This window comes from Schistocerca serialis, chromosome 5 (genome assembly GCF_023864345.2).
Source record: "Schistocerca serialis cubense isolate TAMUIC-IGC-003099 chromosome 5, iqSchSeri2.2, whole genome shotgun sequence".
In the NCBI taxonomy this organism is placed as follows: Eukaryota; Metazoa; Arthropoda; class Insecta; order Orthoptera; family Acrididae; genus Schistocerca; species Schistocerca serialis.
In genome coordinates this window covers 493,344,435-493,365,833 of record NC_064642.1, presented here as the reverse complement: position 1 = coordinate 493,365,833, position 21,399 = coordinate 493,344,435, and the positions used below count along the sequence as shown (strand labels likewise).

The window sequence follows — 21,399 nt, the reverse complement described above, 5'->3', positions numbered from 1 at the left end:
GCTATTAGACTTGCATGGACTGAAATTCCTACAAAATCTATCAATGGTGTATGAAGGAAACAGTGGCGCAGTGCTGTGTTGGTGCTAGAAGATGAAGTGATTAGTGGCGTAATCACTGCAAGGAGAGAAATTGCAGACATGGCACAGCAGATTGGATTCACTGATGACAATGAAGAGAATGTGTATGACCTTCTAAACTCTCATTCAGGGAATAAGGCAATGAAGATTTAGTATTTTCCAGTACGAACAGTAACGAAGAAGAAATAGTGATCGGAGGAAGTTCTGCCTGTTAGAAAACTGACAATGAAGAAAATGGCCAAAGCTTTCAGAATGATCTATGCTGCAATGACAATTTTTGAATAACATTAGCATGAAGAGGTATTGAGAGCAACAGTGAAGACAGAAATTGAAAATTCTCTTAAATGTTACAAATAGTGGTATTGTATAATCAACTGGAAAAGAAGACTACACAGCCAACAAACATTTCTTTGCAAAACAGTCTGGCACTTCAAGTGAATGTTAAGCACCTAGTGAGAACACTTCAGCCACAAAGGATTTTCACGTAAGGAAATCCATCATGGAAATTGAACCGTCTATAGCATCATCAGATTCTTCCAATACAGATGATCCAGAGGCTATTTAGTATTCAGATGGACTTAACGAAAATGATTTTAGTGTATTATTGTGTGTTTTCAGTGTTAAATTTTCAAGTATATAAATTCCGCATTAAAATGGGTTTCAGAAAGATGATTAGTTATTTTTTGTAAAAATAATATGAAACTCTGCATTTTCCAACTTAATATGAGCATAAGTGAGCACCTAACCCAATATTTTACATATAAAATGACTATTTACTCAAATTCTGTATGCATGTAACTATGACATACAAAGAGATTTACCTGTACATCAGTTGCTGATGTAGATAACTTAATTCCACAAGAAGAATGGAGTAAAACCACAAATGTTCCTGGAAATGACACATTCCAGGACTGTTTCTTGTGGTGACAATGCTTTGACTTCCACACCTGAGGTAAATGTGAGTGACAAGTGTGAAATTCTAGTGAAGGAGCACTGTGAGTTAGGAGGTGGAGGCAGTGGTGGGACGATGCTGAAGAAGAAGACGACGTTGCACCATGTTCCACAGCTGCTGTGAAGATACTTGATATGGTCAGGAACTACTTTTCTTCTTTTACTGTAGACCAGTCAATTATAATGAACATCAGCCAATTGGAGAGAGAACTTCTGTCCCTACAGTAGGCTGGAAGGACAAAACAAACACCTCATCTTGTTTTTCTAAAACTAAAGAATGTGTTCTGTAAGAAGTGTGATTACATATACCACACTCTTTGTTGTGCCTAACTGCGACTCAGAATCTCCACTATATTGTGAGTAGCAACTTTCCTTTTTATAATATTATCACAATCCATACCGAATTTTCCATTGTTAGATTCTTGATAAGTTTGTAATTGCCCAAACATTCTTGAATTATGATTTTTGGATTATTCCTTCCATGAGCCATCACAAAGCCCCCTACCTAAGAAAAACCTCTAAGAAAAAATATTTAGGTCCCTAGAAATTCATTAAAAAGGGGTTTACTGTATTTTCTCTCTCTGATTCACTGTATTTTAATAAAGGCACTGACTTATTACAGGAAATCTTCATTCCATACTCAACAAAAGCTTCCAAATTTCTTAGCTGATTAAAATGTGTGTGATACTTCTTGGTAATCATCTTACACATCCAACTGCATGAATATATCAGAAAAGATGCAGGCTTTAAGGCATCTGCAAGTAAATATCCCACAGAATTTCCCAGAACTTCAACAGCAACCGGCGTGTTGATCATATTATCTCATCACTTGGATAAAGACAGAAATTAAATCAGAATTTTTAAGCTTTAATATCTTATGGCCATCATGTTACAGTGCATTATAATTCAAAACCTACTAAACAGTAATACATCAAACAAACAATTTTTGGAATCATCTCACAAAGAGGGGACATTAATAATCATTATAAAGCATGGAACTTTTAGAACTGTTTGAATACTTTAACATTTATTCATCTCCATATTCTGGATATTTCGAAGAATTCAATTAATTTGATGAGAAACATCTTATATGAAACATACAAATGCAGTTGCTGTCTCAACCTGCAGAACAGTATAAGTGGTTATTTTCTTCTTGCACTGTATGCCTGCAATAACTGCCATTACAGCAAGCATACTCAACACGAACGAAAAGTGTACACATCCAAAATTAAGCAAATAATTCTGTCTTATCAAATATAAAGAAGGGAGACGAATTTATAATTAAGCCACTTACCTACATATAATCATGCTGAGTTCAAAAGTTTTATAGCATGCAGTATTGACATTCAATGGAAAAATCCCAACCAAAATTCAGTCAGGAAAAAGGGAACAAAGAAATAAAATGAGAAAGGGTGACTCACAAGCAACACATGACACAAATTAGATAAGAAGCTCATTAAAAAAGTCACGGGAATAACACAATGCAATTTCATTTTTGTTAGATATTGTTAAAGAAGAAGAAGAAGAAGAAGAAGAAGAAGAAGAAGAAATAGGCTTTTGGGCCACTCTTTGCACGAAGACATGCAGGACGTGTGTGACAATATCAGCTATTTGCAACGATCGCACACATTTCTCATGTAATTAAATTATTTATTGACTTTTTGTAATGCTTGTATAACTTCATCGTATGAAAATGAAGCTACAAAATTCTAGATTCAGTTTGTTATTTGAAGTTTAATATTAAACAATGGAAAGTCCAGGATGGAACAACAACAAAATTATGCCAAGGATGGACTGCTACACACCACCCATACAAAGGAGACATTGAGTCACAGACAGGCCCAACAAAAAGGACTGCTATACATTTAGAGCTTCCGTGTGTCTGTCTGCAGCTCAACGGTGAGCAACAATCTACCGTTTTCATAATACTGAAGTTAAATGTTTTTTGCTTTTTCACAAATTTCATATATTTAACACTTTTGGGGTTTTTTAAGCTATAATTAAACTGTTTTCTGCAATTACCAGCTGCAAAATGTTGTACTTTATAAATGAAACTCATTGTACAAGTTTGATACTGCACAACAGATAGCATATTTGTGAGATAGCATTCCCTTACGAAGCGAATATATGATAATGGCCTACAGATTACAGGGAGTGAGAAAGAGTGATAGAGACGACGAGGAATAGATGTGTACATTTAATTTGGTTGCACAGGAACAGATTAACAAAATGGAAAAGACACTTTGGGGAGTCCAAACTGCTCTGTCAAGAATCAGCTACACGCAGGCATTGCATGTAGGGAGATATCTGACAACAAACAGAGGTGTTCAAGATACTTGCAGGGACAGAGGAAGAAATGAAAAAGATATGAAGACCCAACATCCAAGGAAAATGGTGTCAAAGGGATGGAAAGATATTGGCAACAGTAAAAGTGAAAGGACTGAAATACATAAAAACTGTCTAATGCGGAGACTAGATGCTAAATGCGAATGTATTATACAACAAATCTACAGAAATTTTTGTGAACGACTAAAAAATGTTTTGCACTAACCTCTTAAACTTGGAAAGTGTGAGGTTTTTTAATGGAAACTTCTTTCTCAACACTCTTTCGATCACAGAAATCGCTACATTGTTAACTGGGTAAAGGAGATACAAGTAACTGGCATTTTCACTCAAGTTCACAAGAGTATTTTGTGTTTCCAATCATAGTTGTAGACTTAGAGAAAGCTTTTGACAATGTTGACTGGAATACTCTCTTTCAAATTCTAAAGGTGGCAGGGGTAAAATACAGGGAGCGAAAGGCTATTTACAATTTGTACAGAAACCAGATGGCAGTTATAAAGAGTCGAGGGGCATGAAAGGGAAGCAGTGGTTGGGAAGGGAGTGAGACAGGGTTGTAGCCTCTCCCCAATGTTATTCAATCTGTATATTGAGCAAGCAGTAAAGGAAGCAAAAGAAAGATTCGGAGTAGGTATTAAAATCCACGGAGAAGAAATAAAAACTTTGAGGTTCGCCGATGACATTGTAATTCTGTCAGAGACAGCAAAGGACTTCGAAGAGCAGTTGAACGGAATGGACAGTGTCCTGAAAGGAGGATATAAGATGAACATCAACAAAAGCAAAACGAGGATAATGGAATGTAGTCGAATTAAGTCGGGTGATGCTGAGGGAATTAGATTAGGAAATGAGACACTTAAAGTAGTAAAGGAGTTTTGCTATTTGGGGAGCAAAATATCTGATGATGGTCGAAGTAGAGAGGATATAAAATGTAGACTGGCAATGGCAAGGAAAGCGTTTCTGAAGAAGAGAAATTTGTTAACATCGAGTATAGATTTAAGTGTCAGGAAGTAGTTTCTGAAAGTATTTGTATGGTGTGTAGCCATGTATAGAAGTGAAACATGGACGAAAAATAGTTTAGACAAGAAGAGAATAGAAGCTTTTGAAATGTGGTGCTACAGAAGAATGCTGAAGATTAGATGGGTAGATCACATAACTAATGAGGAGTTATTGAATAGGATTGGGGAGAAGAGAAGTTTGTGGCACAACTTGACTAGAAGAGGGGATCGATTGGTAGGACATGTTCTGAGGCATCAAGGGATCACCAGTTTCGTATTGGAGGGCAGCGTGGAGGGTAACAATCGTAGAGGGAGACCAAGAGATGAATACACTAAGCAGATTAATAAGGATGTAGGTTGCAGTAGGTACAGAAGGATGTAGGTTGCAGCAGGTACTCGAAGATGAAGGAGCTTGCGCAGGAGAGAGTAGCACAGAGAGCTGCATCAAGCCAGTCTCCGGACTGAAGACCACCACAACAACAACAACAACAACAACAACAACAACAATCGTAAGCAGTACAAAGACACTTGTATATGTATTTCTATTTGTCAACATGCCTCGAAGGGCCATTTGAAGTTTAGACATGTACAATATCAGGCTAAAAAGTCCATATAGGCGTGTGCAATCATGTTGCTTTGGCAGCTATTAAAAATTTTGTCTCAATCACATAATTTCAATTCAAATCCATATATGAATATAATAGAGGGAAACATTCCACGTGGGAAAAATATATCTAAAAACAAAGATGATGTGACTTACCAAACGAAAGTGCTGGCAGGTCGACAGACACACAAACATACACACAAAATTCGAGCTTTCGCAACCCACAGTTGCTTCATCAGGAAAGAGGGAAGGAGAGGGGAAGACGAAAGGAAGTGGGTTTTAAGGGAGATGGTAAGGAGCGATGTTGTTGAAAGACAGGTGAGGTAAGAGCGGCGGCAAATTGAAATTAGTGGAGATTGAGGCTTGGCGGATAACGAAAAGAGAGGATATACTGAAGGGTAAGTTCCCATCTCCGGAGTTCTGACAGGTTGGTGTTAGTGGGAAGTATCCAGTGTAACACTGTGCCAAGATGTGCTGGCCGTGCACCAAGGCATGTTTAGCCACAGGGTGATCCTCATTACCAACAAACACTGTCTGCCTGTGTCCATTCATGCGAATGGACAGTTTGTTGCTGGTCATTCCCACATAGAATGCATCACAGTGTAGGTTGGTCAGTTGGTAAATCACGTGGGTGCTTTCACACGTGGCTCTGCCTTTGATCGTGTACACCCTCCGGGTTACAGGACTGGAGTAGGTGGTGGTGGGAGGGTGCATGGGACAGGTTTTACACCGGGGCGGTTACAAGAGTAGAAGCCAGAGGGTAGGGAAGGTGGTTTGGGGATTTCATAGGGATGAACTAAGAGGTTATGAAGGTTAGGTGGATGGCAGAAAGACACTCTTGGTGGAGTGAGGAGGATTTCATGAAGGATGGATCTCATTTCAGGGCAGGATTTGAGGAAGTCGTATCCCTGCTGGAGAGCCACATTCAGAGTCTGATCCAGTCCCGGAAAGTATCCTGTCACAAGTGGGGCACTTTTGGGTTTCTTCTGTGGGAGGTTCTGGGTTTGAGGAGATGAGGAAGTGGCTCTGGTAATTTGCTTCTGTACCAGGTCGGGAGGGTAGTTGCGGGATGCGGAAGCTGTTTTCAGGTTGTTGGTGTAATGGTTCAAGGATTCCGGACTGGAGCTTATTCGTTTGCCACGAAGACCTAGGCTGTAGGGAAGGGACCGTTTGATGTGGAATGGGTGGCAGCTGTCATAATGGAGGTACTGTTGCTTGTTGGTGGGTTTGATGTGGACGGACGTGTGAAGCTGGCCATTGGACAGGTGGAGGTCAACGTCAAGGAAAGTGGCATGGGATTTGGAGTAGGACCAGGTGAATCTGATGGAACCAAAGGAGTTGAGGTTGGAGAGGAAATTCTGGAGTTCTTCTTCACTGTGAGTCCAGATCATGAAGATGTCATCAATAAATCTGTATCAAACTTTGGATTGGCAGGCCTGGGTAACCAAGAAGGCTTCCTCTAAGTGACCCATGAATAGGTTGGCGTATGAGGGGGCCATCCTGGTACCCATGGCTGTTCCCTTTAATTGTTGGTATGTCTGGCCTTCGAAAGTGAAGAAGTTGTGGGTCAGGATGAAGCTGGCTAAGGTAATGAGGAAACAGGTTTTAGGTAGGGTGGCAGGTGATCGGCGTGAAAGGAAGTGCTCCATCGCAGCGAGGCCCTGGATGTGCGGAATATTTGTGTATAAGGAAGTGGCATCAATGGTTACAAGGATGGTTTCCGGGGGTAACAGACTGGGTCTTTCCCTCTCCTTCCCTCTTTCCTGATGAAGCAACAGTTTGTTGCGAAAGCTTGAATTTTGTGTGTATGTTTGTGTTTGTTTGTGTGTCTATCGAACTGCCAGCACTTTCGTTTGGTAAGTCACATCATCTTTGTTTTTAGATATACAAATCCATATATGATGTGATTTGGTAAAATACAAGGGCAGCAGATATTCAAAATAGTTAGGCTTTCTAAAATTCTCCCCCTGCAACAGATATACAATTTCTCTTCAGTCTTGTATAAATGTAATTACTAAAGTATGACACACATTCATGTATGAAGAAAGTACGACTGGTGCCACGACCTGTCACAATCAACAGAGTGTCAATTGCAAAATTATTAATAATGGACAATACAATCAATCTTACTTTGTGGGATTAAAATTAAGTAACTGTGGAAAACATTTAAATACAGGCATTGGAATAAAATAATAACAACAACTCACCTACAAACTACACAACCGCTCACCTATGAACTATGTCCCACAGCCAGTTTCAAGGGAAAATGGACAACGTGGAATCAAACTAAAGTGCAACTATTAACAAGGTATGAAAAGATAGATTGCTACTTACCATAAAGAAGACTCATTTAAGTTGCACACAGGCACAGTTAAAGATACTTACATAAAGCTCTCGGCCACAGGCTTCATCAGCAAAGAGAAACAAATACCATTCATACACACAGCTAAGCACATCTCATACACACATGACCACCACATGACCACCACACATGACCACCGGTCTGGCAGCTCAGACCGAAATGCATACCAGTCTGAGCTGCCAGAGTTGGCAGTCGTGTGCATGAGATGCGCTTAGTTGTGTGTATTAATGGTATGTGTTTCTCTTTTCCTGATGAAGGCTGTGGCCGAGAGCTTTATGCAAGTATCTTTTTATTGAGCCTGTCTGCAACTTAGCGTGTCTTCTTTACAGTATGCAGCAATCTACCTTTTCCCACATTGTTGATATTCCTACCTGTAGTTTCCATTGTTTAAAAGTGTGACTGTATTTATGCATATACAAAGCATTGCTGGAAGGGAAGTAACATTACACTAATTGTTAACCACTTTTACATTATTACACATAGATACAAGGGACTATTTTGATCCAACTTTCTGTTCTGCTTCGAGCAGTTAGGCCCTCTGCTGCTGCCTGTTCGCACCTCCAGAGTGGCAAGTCTTGTATTTAGTTTTTCCTGTGTCTTCATAGTAATATAATCTGAAATTTCGTGCATGTTTTCCTACTTAAGAGGTTTAATCTTTTGTTTTTAACTGCAGGTGTAAATTCAGGCAGCCTGTAGTGCAGTTTTCATTTCATTGAACAACCAGCTTCACAATACACCAAGAAAACATGGCCTATTGGTGACACATCAGGAGGGTAACAAGTTGCATAGCTAGGTATCTATCTGCTTTTGTAATTTACTGTTTCAGTTAGCCCTGCTTGTATGGGTAAGACGTGTGCATGCTGGGTGCGGACACACAAGGAACTGACTGCAATTCGCGAACAGCAGAATACACTTTTGGCTATGATCTGTCGCCTTCAGCCTGCTGCCTCATGGTGTAACGGTGTCAGAGAATCTGGCATGTCACACGGGATACCCAAGGTGTCACTTCTTTCGCACATGAACTCAGCTGTTGAGGCACTTTCTAGTGCACCAAACATAGTGATCAGCCCTCACAGAATAGTGAGTGGCAAGCAGAAACGCATTCGTATCACTTGAGGCAGAGGGCCAATGTGGATGCTGGCTGTCTGGCTTTGCCTGTTCACCCTGTGAGTCAACAGGTGACCACTCCTTCAACATGGTCCAAGCCGGCACATAGGGACAGGTGTTTACTAGTTATTGGGAGCTACAACATTAGGTGCATTATGGAGCACCTTAGGAAGGTAGCATTCAGGGCTGGAAAGAAAGCTAATTTTAGACTCTCAATGTCTGCCGGGGGAGCCTTATCTGAGATGTGGAGGTTATCTCGCATGTGGCTATCAAGTGTGCAGTGTGCAGTCACTAGCAAATTATGGCTCACATCGGCACCAACAACGCCTGTCACATGGATTCTGAAGCCACCATCAGTTCGTACAGGCTTGTGGAAATAGTGAAGGCTTCTGATTTCGTGTGCTGAGCGCAAACAGGGATCGCAATTTGCAGCACTGTTCCAAGAGCTGATGAGTGTCCTTTGGTTTAGAGGCAAATGGAGGGTCTAAATCAAATGCTTTGTCAACTCTATGACAGTCTTGGCCGCAGATTTCTATACCTGCATTTTCGATTGGGGATTGTTAGGATTCCTCTTGATAGTATCGGGGTGCACTACACAAAGGCAGCAGCTACTTGGGAAGCAGAATACTTGTAGAGTGCACTTTTTTCTACTTCCTTTCTAGGCTAGGCGATAGTTTGAGGTACACTGAAGAAGACTCCACAGTCGATACGCTAACAGGGAAGTCAGACCGCTTTCCAGAGTAAAGACACTTTGACTTTCAAAATTTTTAACAGCAAATTGTCACAGTGTTTATAACAAAGTTCCTGAATTTACTGACCTCCAGGAAAGCTCTCGTGCAAAAATTTTCTTGGGAATGAGCTGGTTGAAAACTAAAATAGAAATTTTCTGAGATATTTAGCAATTCAACAGAAAGACAGATTAGAAGCCACAGGAGGGGTAGTGTTCACTGTAGCTGACAAGAAAATTACCTTTATTGAAGCCGAAACTGATTGTGCCAGCGAAGTTATCGGATTGCACATAACACGTCTAGGTGGAACCTAGCTAACTGTTGATGGATCCTTCCCACAAACGCCAGCTTTTCTGAATTGTGCAGGTGGGAACTTTTCCCGCAATATATCCTACATTCCCGTAACCCTCCCGGCCTCAAACTTCGTTAATCATTGTTCTCTCCCATCCAGCCCCTTCTCTCTTCCCATTCCAGCACTACACAGCCTTCATTCCTCCACCGCAACCTGTTTTTTTTTTTTACTTTTCTGGTTTTCAGCTCCCTGCTGCTCTCTGTCTAACCTCCTGAGTGCCCATAGCTGCCCTACCCTCTTTGCACCTCATCGCTGCATGCTCCCAACAGCATGTCACTGCCTGCCACCCATAACCTACCATCCCTTCCCCTCCCCGCCCCAGCCTCCTCCTTACCCCCACCCAGTTGCCACTCCCATCATACACTAGTGTTGCTGCTCACAGTGTGGCCTCAGTTGCCGAAGACTGCAGTCATGTGTTCGTGAGTGGGTTTGTGTGTGTTTGCCGTCTAATTTTGATGAAGGCCTTACTGGCTGATAGCTATATTTGTGACAGTCGTACTGTTGTGCTTATCTGCAACTCAGCATCTCCACTACATGGTGAGCAGCAACTTTCCTTTTCACAATACTGTTACAAGTTAACTGTTGGAAGTTTTACCAGCCACTTGATTGTGCTGTGACAGTTTTAGAGTCATTCAAAGGAAGTCTACAGTCAGTAGTGCATAAATACCCAGACCATGCTGTAGTACTAATTGGAGATGACTTTAATCTACCAAGGAAATTCCAGGAAGGAATATCAGCAATGTAAAGATAGATTGCTACGTACCATAAAGATGACACATTAAGTTACAGACAGGCACAATTGAAAGACATTTACAACAGCCATAAACACACAAACCATTCACACATACAAGCAAGCACACCTCTCTCTCTCTCTCTCTCTCTCTCTCTCTCTCTCTCACACACACACACACACACACACACACACACCTGCCCAACTACAGCAGCTCAAGCCACAGTGTCACTCTGGCAGCAACCAAATGGCATTTTGGCCAAAAGCTTTTGTTTTGTCTTTTAATAGTGCCTATCTGCAACTTAATGTGTTATATTTACAGTAAGTAGCAATATATCTTTTCCTACATTGCCATTTAATCTACCATGTGCAGATTGATACATATATGGATTCATTGTGCGGGATGGGGGTGGAGAGGGTGGTGGGACGGTGTACAGTCAGTCAGTCTTGCAAAGTACTTTTGAACATATTTTCTGAAAACGTGTCTTGAGCAGCTAGATTGGCAAGCCACATGTAATGGAAATATCTTAGACCTTGTAGCTACAAAAAGGCTGGAACCTTGTATAGAGACTGCGATTTGTGATCCTCATGTCATTATAGCGACTATGGTTACAAATGTTAACAAATCAAACAAAAAGGCTTGGAGTGTGTTTCTGCTATAACAAGCAGATAAGCAGTTGATACCCCCTTACTTAGTCGATTAACTGACATCATTTAGTTCCAGCAATGATGGATGTAGAGGAATTAGTGCACATTTAAACAGATTGTAAATCATTGTCCAGAGCACTATTGTGCCTAATAAGTGGATTAAGGACAGCCTCCATAGTTCAAAAATGAAATTCAGATAACACTGAGGAAGCACAGGCTGTTGCATTTTTGATTCACAAGAGAACGTGCAAATGACAACAAGCAGAGGTCAGTAAGATTAGTGTGTGTCTGTGATGGTGGTAGTGATGTTTGGTTTGTGGGACACTCAACTGTGCGTTCATCAGCGCCCGTATGAAGTCCCAATTTTTACGTAGACCAATTTTTATGCAGTCCAATCTTGCCACTGTCACGAATGATGATGATGATAAAATGAGGACAACACAAACACCCAGTCCCCGGGCTAGTATGTCTGTGAAACGATCTATGCATGAAGCATACAACAACTACCTCCATCACACCTTAAGCATTAGGTCTGGCTGAGAAACTGAGAAAATTCTGGTCCTATGTACACCTCTGTTCAGCATGTGTTCTGTTGCCTAGTATGCACAGGGTCCACCATGAGCCCCAATAACTCGTCCCTGCATGATGGAATCAATGCATATAAGGAGCAAATGGCGTCTTGTGGTATAGCCATCCATGCTGCATTCACTTAGTTCCAAAGTTCATTTGTGGTGTCAGCCTTTTGCCCTGCCCTGCCCTGCCCTGCCCTGCCAGTTCATTTGACTTGTTACCAACCAAAAATGTGTGGGATAGGGTGAAATGACGGCTGAGCAGACGGGGGGGAGGGGGGGGGGGGTGTTCAGTGGCATTACATTGGCTGGATTCACGCAAGGGCTGGCCCAGTATCTCTTGCGTGAATCCAGCCAATGTAATGTCACTCCCCCCCCCCCCCCTGCAGCAAAAAAAATGTGGTCATCATTTTCAAACTAGCATAATCTGGATTTGTTCAAAAACCCTATCAGATACCACTTTTGTTCCCAGTGATGTCGTTCCATATACTACTGCCGTCTAGCCTGTTTCTGCACATTCATCAAAGGTAGGTGGATAAGTGGACGATGCGCACATAACCTATGGCATTATAAATGGCAAAGGACTGTCAGTCCTGATAGTGTATGATGTGCTACATTGTTACACTGTTGTGCCACAGCTGAGGAGCGCATAGATCTGTTCTGCAGTGCCATTTGGATGAGAAGTCTATCTTCTTGGGGGGATGATCTGGGTGGTGGGGCCTGACCCTTATCGCTACATTTTATAGCCTTCCATGAACCATTCTGCATACACCTGTTGCACTGCTGAAACATTTCGTCCCACATGAGCAGTATTTTCCTGGATGGATGCAGCACTTCCTCACATGCCATTATTGCACCCTTTATCAATATAACCGATTTGAAGGTACGGTTCGCGCATACATCTGTAAGGCATCCTACACATCTACTCACATCACTCTGATCCATCACCTTCGCTTTAGAGTGACAATGAGAGCCGCAGGCACATTTTACTGATCGATGGTGTTGCACTGTGATATCTCTGTTGACCTTGAACCTGTGGGCTGATTTGGTTCAAATGCTAATCATTTCTGCAGAACATACCAATGTAAAGTCTTAGACATAGTCTCTGTGACTGGCCTGCCGGCAGTCAGTTTCTAAGTCCGAGTTGTTCACTTAAGGTGGCCAATAAAACTGACTGCCCCTGACAACGCAAAGTCTGGCCGTCTGCACAATCTGGCCGTCTGCACAATCTGGCCGTCTGCACAATCTGGCCGTCTGCACAATCTGGCAACACTGTAAGATGTGGAAGTGTCAGGAGGAAGTGTTGTCCACTTCCGAGATGATGTCGTGTTGTGTGAGCCCATGATCTAGTGGTAATCATCATGCATTCTAAACTTATAGTCACATGTTCACATCCAATGTGATCTCCAGCTCTCATCTAAAGTTATGAGTATGAGTCTCATTGAACATCGAAGATAATTCACTTCACATTCTACCTGCAAGTAATAACAAATACTTCCATAAACAATTCTGCAGTGTAGCTTGTGGCTGTGTCGCGATCCGAACAGCCACAGCCTACGCTCGTGCGTTTCCTCACGCTGCAGCAGCCAGTGGCCACTGGCCAGACGACACATGGCACCTGAAATCAGGCGCGTCCAGGTGAAGGCGGCACGATACTGTCAGTGTATTTATCAACTGTCATTTTCGAATTTGAAGTTATAGTTATCATCTTGCAGTTAAGCATTGGATTTTGTACACTTGAAAATCATGAACTACAGTTAAGCGTTGTGAAATTGGGTCACAAGTGGAAAAGGTGTAACATTTGCAACTCAATATTTACTTTTGGGGTAATAGAGAAGTGAATGCAGAGGAAGCAGCTCAAAAGATTTTGACTGTGTGTGGCGTGAGTACGTATGGGAAAAATATTCCACAAAAAGATATTCTTGTTTCAACAAAGATTGTTCTGGAATAAATGATTTTCCACACTAAAGAAGTCTCAAATACTGATATAAGTGACCATTTTAATCACCATGCAACATTTGCAGTCAACAGACAAGATATGGAAGTCTGGTGTAGGAGTACTGCATGCTGTATTCGATACAACACAAATCAACAGAGTGACTTATTGAATGTCATCAGGTCGCTCATTGAGCATTCCTATGCAATACTGTTACTGGTGATGAGTTATGATGACTTTATTGTTTAATTCCGAAGAAGAAATGAAAGACTGAACTCTGCCAAAAGACAAACTCAAGCAAAGAGTAGTGTGAACATAATATTTTCCATCCGATAGTTCCAAAAGTGTGTTTTGCACTACGAATTCTTCCCCAAGGGTGTGTCATCACAGCTGGAATTTGTTCCCAACAATTGAAACGCCTTTTGATCACACTGTAAGAAAAATTGACCAATAAAACTACACACATGTGCTACTGCATGATAACGTACTCTGTTGATTTGAGAAACAAAACTATCCAGGAGACTGATAGGGAATTCATCTCTCGGGCACTCATCTCTCTGTGTGCTTGGGAACTTTTACCTTTCCCGCTCTTGACTGATCAACCATCAAGGCAGTTCGTTTATAGACAAAAATGCTCTTCAAACTAGACAGCTTTAATGTCATCGTTAGAATCAGTAGGTGTCTACAGGTGTAGAAATTGTAAACTGCTTTAGCATTGTCAGATTGTTTTAGATATTGTGAAAGAATATACTGTTGCTGATTAATTTCTCTTTGATGATTACTGTTGTGTTCAATAAACTAATAGAAGATGCAATTAAAATATTCACTGTTCTAATACAAATTAAATACAACATGCTACCTAAACATCACGACAGCAGTCTATCTTAGTAAAGCATTAAGTGTCTGTTAGACGATTGTGCTTATTTTGACACAAATTAGTAGGATATTACCGACTTTTGACTTTGAGAAGGTCTGTATTTACTTCATGTCCCATATCATACTCAAGTATTATGAAAATGTGGCAGTTCATGGATAAAATTATGTATTCACAACAACAACAAAATTGTTGGCAGAAAACAAAAGTGGCATTATGAAGTTTGCAGTACCATAAAGCTTTTGCTTTGACACTAAGGGGTATTGAAAGTAACAAGACGAATTTTGCCTGAGCGTTGTCTTGCGATTTCTTTATAGAGTTTCTATATGCCTGCTTTTAGCTCTGCTACAAAAGAATTCAAAATCTGGCTCTCAGCGAGTCTTGAAAGGCGAACAAAATCAGCTTGCATCTGTTAAGTAAGCATGTTACCTTGGAGCTAACGAAGAGGTGCAGCAGATGTGTCTTACTTATTGCCCCAGTAGCCCCAATGACAGACAAAATGCAAAATAAGAGGCGGGAGTAGTTATATTTCCTGTGTGGAATGACTTTTGTGGACTCGAAAGCATTAATTGATATTCTTATACCTCAAGAGAAAGTCACTCACATTATCCAACTGAAATGACATGATAATATCAAGTGAATTTAGCAGGATAGATCTGTGCCATCGAGGAAGTAATTAGTCGGTCACGGAGTTGCCAAACATATTCTGCATTGTTGCTAAGTTTCAGTTATACTATCAGGAAGGATACCAGCTGACGTGTTCTGTGACTGACCTCTTAAGTGACTATACCTTAGTCTCAAAGTTGTGGTTGGCACGGGCCAGAATATCCTCATTACTTGTAATACATCGATGCACTGAGTGCAAACAAAATGTCAAATTAATAAATGCGACAATTATTTGTGTTTTGTTGTCTTAATCGGACCGAAACCTCGAAAGCCTGTTCACCAGACGCAATTCACAATTTTGGACGTTCTCCAGTGGTTGAGTTGGTAATGTATCTTTGCTATACAATATTATTATTGAGATCACTGTCATTGGCTCACCCGCCAGAAAACAGGGATGACCTCACAATTCTTGTTGTCAGCATTTCGGACTGATATGCTACCGCTGCTGAAAACGTGAAGACTTAAGGTGAATTGGAATATTCCATACTGCAAAACTCTGATGTTTCTATTCTTCCAGGTCTAATATTCAAAAAATAGTTACAATCAGTGGCCGAAAAATGCCTGTGAACCAAAAATAATGCAGTCATAATTAGTGGACTCTGACAAACTCCATCTGTCATCTGATAATTGTGAAAAACTACTTTCTTCGTCTGCACAGTAACACAATATGAATATTTCGTAGAATTCCTATGCTTAATTTCATTGTGTTCATTTTCAATGACAGTAGAGGAGGAGCAAAACCGTCCGACTTGAAATATACTTTTCCAGTGGGATTTGAATCTTTGGTGACAGTTGCAGTAGCACATCCAGTGAGGTATTAAGAATGTGAGCATTCACTCGTCGCTGTAGTATATCTAGTGAAATGAGTAGGTTAATGCAGCTCCAGTCTGTCACTATCACATTTTCTGAATAGCACTTAAGATAGAAGAGTGTGTGTGTGTGTGTGTGTGTGTGTGTGTGTGTGTGTGTGTGTTCTTCCGTACATGCCCGAAAGAACAGACACTACAAATAAAAACAGACAGCCTTGTTAATCAACTAAATATCAAAGGTCAGATGTTCAGGCTGTCACAGTGCATCAAAATACAGCTACGGCGGCAGATGAAAATTTGTGCCTGACCAGATTCGAACCCGGATTCATGGCGTGTTCTCTTTCAGACGTGTCCGAAAGAACAAACACCACACATATATGCTTATGCAGGGTGGTTCAGGAGGAACAGCAGATATTTTAGCAGTTGGTAGTATAGACAAATTGCATAAAAATTCCATATAAATGCGTCCACATTTTATTGAGTACAAAGATACAGCTGTTAGTACCTAACCTTAACAAACTCAAATGAGGACATTCAAAGTTGATTTTCAAAAAATCCCCCACCAACTTCAATGCACTTTTGACTTCTCCTTAAAACACCACTTGTAGCTCTTCTGAGGTCGTCTTTGCGATCTTTTACGAGGGCTGCACTTTTCATAATCCAAACGATCAAACTGCCTCTTGGGTTTACGTTTTCTTTGTAGACTTCGCCTTTCAAACATCCCCACAGGCAAAAATCCAAAGGGATAAGGTTTGGGAACATTAGTGGCCAAGAAAAGTGCCCGTATCTACTGATCCAACTTCCGGGAAATGTTGGGTTTGGACGATGTGCCACCTGACGACTAGAATGTGCAGGAGCCCTTGTCACTCTGGAGGACCATACGCATTCTTGTAGCCTAAGGAACCTCTTCCAATAATGCTGGAAGCACATTTTCAAGAAAGTGTAGACAATGGGATCCAGTAAGGACCAACAAACTAAACGAAAATACACTGAACTCGGCTGTATGTACTCAATAAAAAGTAGACATGTTATATGGCATTTTTTCTGCAGTTTGTCTATACTACCACCTCATGCAATATTTAGTATTCCTTCTGAAATATGCTGGATAACTATTCAGGTCTCGCCAGGCCAGTTTTCAGTGTTAGACGCATGTCATTGTCCAAACCCTCACGGGGATAACAGTGACAGTGTGGCAGCAAGTGAATGGAATAATTGGGGGGGGGGGGGGGGGTATGTGTTATGCAGCAAATATGAGAATTTGCGTCTGCTGAGGAGAGTGTATAGGTAGGTCCTGCAGGCATCTTGGCTGTTGTGTGTCCCGATAGTGCAATGATCAGTGCGTCTGCATACTATGCAGACGCACTGGATGAGCACAAATTTTCATCTGCAGCCACCGCTTCATTTAAATGCCCTGTGACAGTGTGGACGTCTGTCCTTAGATATTTAATATGCAATTCTTTTTGAGGCAATACAGGTGATCTGCAAACATTTGTCTTGCCATCAGGACTTCAACAGAATCCATTCCCTAGTCACTGCTTTGTTACAGCAGTAACCCATGTCATATACATGCAAATCAGATTGTAGTGTATATTTACTCAAATAATGAATAGTCAGTAGCCAACAGCCTTGCTGCAGTGGTAACACTGGTTCCCATCAGATCACCAAAGTTAAGAGCTGTCGAGCTGGGCTAGCACTTGAATGGTTGACCATCCGGTCTGCCGAGCGCTGTTGGTAAGTGGCGTGCACTCAGCCCTTGTGAGGCAAACTGAGGAGCTACTTGATTGAGAAGTAGTGGCTCTGGTCTTGGAAACTGACATAGGGCTGTGAGAGCAGTGTGCTGACCACATGCCCTTCCATATCTGCATCCAGTGACGCCTATGAGCTGAGGATGAGACAACGGCTGGTCGGTACTGTTAGGCCTTCATGGCCTGTTTGGGAGTAGTTTAGTTTTTTTAATGAACGGTCAGTATACAAGTATTTATGAACGTAGATGCAGGATTGCAGCGAACTGATCACTTAACCAAGTGCAACGTAGAGTACCTGTGTAGCAAGTCATTTCAGTTGCACAGCTGATGATAATATTTGTCATACAATTCACTGCACAATTAATGTAATGCCCGCACACTGATCTCTGTAGTCATGCTGTATCATTAGCAGATCATGAATGGAGAACTATGTTCGTTAAATCAGATTCCTCAAGCTAATGCCAAATAAAGAGAAGCGATGACGCCACCACACTACCTTTAGTTACGTAGTCAGTGCTAGATTATGTGCGCCACTATTAACATTATTTAAGCAGTTCAACAGCATACCACCACCACCACCACCACCACCACCACCACCACCACCACCACCCACTTGTTACAGTGATTACAATTTGCTGAAGTTTGTCAAGAATAGCAGAGAGCACGTCATTAATGTGAAGTTCAATTTGCATTACGCCTAGGGCAGAGAGAATCCTAAACAACAGTAAGATGTTACCCAGTGAAGGGAAGAGTCTACATATTGTCTCAAGTTCTTGCAGTTTGACATTAATTTAGTTCCCAATGGTTTCACACTAACAGGTTCCTTTGACTATCATGATACTCATATGGGAACTTTCAAACAGTAATCGCTAGAACACTCACCTACCTTAATAACACCTCACTTTGGACTGAATATGACTTGGAAAGCGACCTCAATTTGACATTACCTTCTGTCTCCTGACGACTTACTGAATGAAGACTGATGTCCACTGACAGTTGTGTTGCCTGCAGCATGAATTCTGTAAAGAGTTGTGGCAGCTGGCAGTCATTCGTGAATAGACATGTGCAAATATCTTCAATGCTCTAGGGGAACTCTTCTTTGTTGCATTTTTCCATATCATAAATAGCAGAATAACAAAGCTCGAACTTTATGTTCACAAGTCTCTAAGAATCTGCGAGTGGTAGTAATGCACGAAAGGGAACACGCTGTTGGACAGAAGACTGGAGAGCTCCCTGCTTTTTGCATTTCCGCTAGGGCCTACGATAAGAATCTGGTGTCATATTATGCTCCAGAACCCTAAACACAAACAAAATTTGTCTTGCTACTTTCAATACCCCTTAGTGTCAGAGAAAAAACTTTATGGTACTGCAACATTCATAATACCACTTTTGTTTTCTGCCGACATTTTTTGTTGTTATGAATACATAATTTTATCGATGAACTGCCACATTTTATTAATACTTGTGTATGATACATGACATGAAGTAAACACAGACTCCTTCAAAGTCAAAAGTCAGTAATATCTTACTAATTTGTGTCAAAATAAGCACAATCGTCTAACAGACACTTAATGCTTTACTAAGATAGGCTGCTGTCGTGATGTTTAGGTAGCATGTTGTATTTAATTTATATTAGAACAGTGAATATTTTAACTGCATTTTCCATTAGTTTATTGAACACAACAGTAATCATCAAAGAGAAATTAATCAGCAACAGTATATTCTTTCACAATATCTAAAACAATCTGACAATGCTAAAGCAGTTTACAATTTCTACACCTGTAGACACCTACTGATTCTAACGATGACATTAAAGCTGTCTAGTTTGAAGAGCATTTTTGTCTATAAACGAACTGCCTTGATGGTTGATCAGTCAAGAGCGGGAAAGGTAAAAGTTCCCAAGCACACAGAGAGATGAGTGCCCGAGAGATGAATTCCCTATCAGTCTCCTGGATAGTTTTGTTTCTCAAATCAACAGAGTACGTTATCATGCAGTAGCACATGTGTGTAGTTTTATTGGTCAATTTTTCTTACAGTGTGATCAAAAGGCGTTTCAATTGTTGGGAACAAATTCCAGCTGTGATGACACACCCTTGCGGAAGAATTCGTAGTGCAAAACACACTTTTGGAACTATCAGATGGAAAATATTATGTTCACACTACTCTTTGCTTGAGTTTACATCTTTTGGTAGAGCTCAACCTTTCATTACTTCTTCTACATCTGCATCTTCACGGATACTCTGCAAATCACATTTAAGTGCCTGGTAGAGAGTTCATCGAACCACCTTCACAATTCTCTATTATTCCAATCTCGTAAAGCACGCAGAAAGATTTCCCTTCTCTTATCTTGGTGATTGTTTCTCCCTATGTAGGTCAGTGTCAACAAAATATTTTCACATTCTGAGGAGAAAGTTGGTGATAGGAATTTCGTGAGAAGATTCCGTTGTAACGAAAATGACGTCCAGCACTCTCCCATATTTCACAATAATACAAAACATGCTGCCCCTTTTTGAACTTTTTCCATGTACTCTGTCCATCCTATCTGGTAAGGATCCCACAGCACACAACAGTATTCTAGAAGAGGTTGGACAAGCGTAGAGTAGGCAGTCTCCTTAGTAGATCTGTTACATTTTCTAAGTATCTTGCCAATAAAACGCAGTCTTTGGTTAGCCTTCCCCACAACATTTTCTATGTTTTTCTTCCAATTAAAGTTATTTGTAATTGTAATACCAAGGTATTTAGTTGAATTTAAGGCTTTTAGGTTAGACTGATTTTTCGTGTAACCGAAGTTTAACGAATTCCTTTTAGCACTCATGTGGATGATCTCTCACTTTTCGTTATTTAGGGTCAACTGCCAATTTTCGCACCATTCAGATATCTTTTCTAAATTGTTTTGCAATTTAGTTTTGATCATCTGATGACTTTATTAGTCAATAAATGACAATGTCATCTGCAAACAACCTAAGACGGCTGCTCAGATTGTCTCCCAAATCGTTTATATAGATAAGAGACAGCAAAGGGCCTATAACATTACCTTGAGGAATGCCAGAAATCACTTCTGTTTTACTCGATGACTCTCTGTCAGTTACTACAAACTGTGACCTCTCTGACAGGAAATCACAAATCCAGTCACATAACTGAGACGATATTCCATAAACATACAATTTCACTTCAAGCCACTCGTGTGGTACAGTGTCAAAAGCCTTCCGGAATTCCAGAAATACGGAATCGATCTGAAATTCCTTGTCAATTGCACTCAACACTTCATCTAAATAAAGAGTTAGTTGTGTTTCACAAGAATGATGTTTTCTAAACCCATATTGGCTGTGCATCAATAGACAGTGTCTTTCTAGGTAAGTCACAATGTCTGAACACAATATATGTTCCAAAATCCTGCTGCATATCGACGTTAATGATATGGGCCTGTAATTTAGCAGATTACTCCTACTACCTTTTTTTAATAAGGGTGTAACCTGTGCCCCTTTCCAGTCTTTGGGTATGGATCTTTCATCGTGCGAACGGTTGTATGAGATCGTTAAGTATGGAGCTAACGCATCAGCATACTCTGAAAGGATCCTAATTGGTATACAGTCTGGACCAGAAGACTTGCTTTTATTAAGTGATTTAAGTTGCTTCACTACTCCAAGGATATTTACTTCTACGTTACTCATGCTGGCGATAAAGGCATCGTAACTAGTCACCAGTAACAGTATTGCATAGGAATGCTCAATGAGCGACCTGATGGCGTTCAAGCAAAACTGCAGTAATAGTCACTCTGTTGATATTTGTTGTATCGAATACAGCATACAGTACTCCTACACCAGACTTCTGAACCTTGCCTGTTGAATGCAAATGTCGCATGATGATTAAATGGTAATCCATCACTTATATCAGTAGTCAAGACT

At 40.8% G+C, this 21,399-nt stretch overlaps 1 protein-coding gene across 6 annotated transcripts in view; it reads right to left on the bottom strand.

Moving 5' to 3' along the window:
- Window positions 1-21,399, bottom strand: part of LOC126481672 (protein phosphatase 1 regulatory subunit 12A) — a 374,220-nt gene that overhangs the window by 164,560 nt on the left and 188,261 nt on the right. The gene's annotated exons all lie outside the window — the stretch shown is intronic.